Raw genomic sequence first — 3,680 nt, 5'->3', positions numbered from 1 at the left:
GCGGAACCCACAGATAAGTGACAAGGAAAAGAAAGCTCAGAGAGAACACAAAGGGTTAGAGTGAGAGTTTGGCATCAGGGCGCAAGTGTTGGAATCATGTGTTCCCCTGAGCACTGACCCAGGAGTAGCTGGTGATTATGAATAGCTGTCCCCCAAAGATATAAAGACAGAAAAGACAGTGTGACGAACCTTCCCCCGAATCATGTCCTGTGTTTTCTTTTTTCCTTTTTAGTATGGTTTTCTTGAGACTTTGTTTACTTTGTTTCTGAACCACACCTGGCTAGGCTCAAGGATGACTTCTGGCTCTGCACTCAGGAATTATTCCAGGCAGTGCTCGGGGGGACGATATGGGATGTCGGGGATGAACTCACACTGGCTGTGTGCAAGGCAAGAGCTCTACCTGCTGTACTATCATTTGGGCCCCACATTTTTTCTTTTTCTTTGGTTTTGGGACCAGAATCAGTGGTGCTAAGGACTCACTCCTGGCTCTGTGTGCAGGGGGGTCCCCCTCCCACTCCCCGTCCTGAGCAGGGCTTGGGAAATTCTTTGTGGAACCAGGGATCAAACTCAGGCCAGCCGTGTTTAAGGCAAGCGCCCTACTCATACCATTGCTCCAGCCCCTCAAGAGCCACTTTTTAAATGAGTCATCAGGGATGAAAATACAAGGGTGCTGAGAGGGACGCCTGTTGCTGTAACCCCTCCCCCTGGTCAGACCCCTGGGGGCCCACAAGGGTTTGTCAGCGCTCACCGATGGCCTGCAGGTGCTGGTCGATCTCCAGCATCACGTCCCTGTAGAGCTTCCTCTGAGAGGCATCCAGGCATGTCCACTCCTCCGGGGTGAAGTTCACAGCCACATCGGGGAAGGTCACTGCGTCCTGAGCCGACACACACAGCGGGCGGGAGTCAGGCCATCCACTACTTTCCATGGAGCATGAGGACGGGACCCCTGCCTCTACCCCCTAGCCCCTAGAGGGGCTCAGGGCCTCACCCCTTGGGAGGAACCAGCCTTCAGGACCTCCCTTCCAAGTACTCTCCTGGCTGACAGACCCCAGAAATCACTCGAAGGCAGCCAGGAGCCCAGGAAATGATCTCAGAATTACCCTGAGAGCTTTTAATCATATTTTCCCCATAGCTAAGTAAATCTGAGATACTCTAAGACATTTGTCCTGAACGTGGCCAACTCAGATTCAATGTCCAACACCTCCTATGGTTCCCCAAAGACCTCAAGGGGGTCACTCCTGAGCAGAGCAAGAAATAGCTCCTGATGGGGGCTGAAGTGATAGCACAGCAGGTAGGGCATTTGCCTTGCATGTGGCCGACCTGGGTTCGATTCCCAGCATCCCATATGGTCCCCTGAGCACCACCAGGAGTAATATTGGAGTGCATGAGCAAGGAGTAACCCCTGAGTATCACCAGGTGTGACCCAAAAAGCAAAGAAAAAATAAAAGAGAAATAGCTCCTGAGCACCATAAATAAAAAAAAAAAAAAAAAACCCAAGTCCAGAATAAATAAATCAATAAACCACCTGAATAGCGATCACTCAGAAGCCAAGTGCTCATCTGGAAAATGCAGTGGGTCGTTTCCCAAAGCCATGATTCCTGTTACCCCAGGCCACCCTTCCTGCTTACCTGAGACCACCTGGGCACCCCAGGACTCATCATTTCCTCTTATTATTTCCCAGGACAGGTGGAGAGGCTCTTTGTGAAAAAGACCTGGAAGAAAATGTGTAAGATACGCTGGCCACCCTGACACGACCCCACTGCCCTGACCCGAAGTCGCTGCACAGGAGCCAGAAACGCCCTGACTGGCCTCACCTTCAGGTACTGGTTCACAGTCCCACCTGGGGAAGATACTGCCACATGCTCCTTCCTCTCCTGGGCATGCAGAAGTGGGTTGGAATCCAGGCTGCCCATTGGGACAGGAGCACTGAGCAGGGGAGGAAACTGTAGCCCCGAACCCCTGGACTCCTTCTTGGGCCCCACACCTGGCCCAGGTCCTAGGCTCCAGGGATGACTTCAGGGTTGTACAGGAGAACATCAGTGCCCCTGAAAATGGCTCTGCCAGAGGGGTGGCCAAAGTGGCTCAGAGTGGACAAATGCTTGGGTGCCTCCTGCAGGGCGGATGGGAACATGGGACTGGGCGCCCCTCCTGGGTCCATGGTCACTTCAGGGCGTAGGTGAGCACAAGGCATAGCCCCAGGCCCACCCCATTGGCCCCGGGTTCCTTTGGGTCCTGCTGTGTTTCTGTTACCAGAGTGACCCGCTGCATTTGCTCTGTGTAAAGGCCAAATCCTAGAGAACTTCTCTGCTGGTCGCTCTATAAGAAAACAACGTCACCATTCACCTGCATTCATGTGGACCTGCTGTGTCTTGGTGTCTTACTTGATTATGGGATCTAATGTTCTAAACTAGGGGCCAGCTCAGAATCCAATGGGCAGAGTACTTCACTTGCGTTCGGCTAAAACAGATTTGATCCCAGCACCCCAAAGGGTCTCCAAGCCCACCAAGAGTGATCCCTGAGCCCAGAGCCAGGAGTAACCCTTGAGCACCTCTGGGGTGTATAGGCTGCCTTCAAAAACTTTATTTCCATTTAAATTTCTGCCGAATTCACTTTTTTAAAAATTTCATTTTAGGCTTGGTCCAGGGTGCTCAGGGCTCCTGCCTGAGCACTGAGTCCAAGCTCTCGGCCTTCCTTTACAGAGCCCATGCCCTGGGAACCTTCTCTGGCTCCAGTCTGGGCAGAAGCTGTCCCCAACTCCCGTTCCTTGGAATACCTAACACTCGGACAGGCTGCTCCCTCCAGGGAACGCTGCCTAGAAACAGCTTTCTGTTTTTATTTATTTTGCTTTTTTTTGGGTGTCATACCTGGCAATGCTCAGCGTCTGACTGAAGACAACACAGTTGAAAGAATCATTTCCGGGGGCAGGAGTGACAGTAGAGGGGGTAGGGCATTTGCCTTGCACACGCTGACACCAGCATCCCATAGGGTCCCCTGAGCACTGCCAGGAATTATTCCTGAGTGCCCAGCCAGGAGTAACCCCTGATCATCACGGGATGTGACCCCCCCTGCAAAAGCAAAAAATAAAAAAATCGTTTCTGATCAGATTTTTCAGACTTCAAATGAGTTCAAGGAAAACTGCTTGATTTGCCCTTAGGGACGCGTAAGTTTCCTTCCTATTTACCTCTTTCAGAACAATTGCCCGTTTCCTTAAAGTCCCATCTAAAGTCTGTCTCCTATGATTGCACACCTGGAAAAATCAGGGGTCCCTTGCATCACACTTAACCTCTCACCCCCTCAAGCAGTCTAACCTGGAACTGCTAAACTGACCGGAGAAATTCCCAGGGGAAACTCCCCTCCAACCCCCCACCCCAGGCTATCCAAGTTCTCAATTGTCCAGGGTAATGCCCCCGGCTTCCAATGACAACACCCCACCCCGCCTCGCAGGGGACAAGTAGATCCAGGCAGTGCTTAGAGCCCAGGGCGGTGGGCACTGCAGCTGTGATCACACCGATGCCCGCACATCCCACGCGGGGGACAGGAACCCCCCAATCCTGCCCCCCTACAGCAAGTCAGTCTGTGCCGTGCGGCCGTCCCGCGGCGCAGTCGCAAATCTCCCTCCCTGCCCGCCCCCAACCCCCACCCCCCAGCCCCCGCCAGCCCCTTCTCCCGAGCAGCTCAGC

Source organism: Sorex fumeus, unplaced genomic scaffold (genome assembly GCF_029834395.1).
Source record: "Sorex fumeus unplaced genomic scaffold, SorFum_2.1 ptg000019l, whole genome shotgun sequence".
Classification (NCBI taxonomy): domain Eukaryota; kingdom Metazoa; phylum Chordata; class Mammalia; order Eulipotyphla; family Soricidae; genus Sorex; species Sorex fumeus.
The sequence above is the reverse complement of the archived record's forward strand: the minus strand, read 5'-3'. Positions refer to the sequence as shown.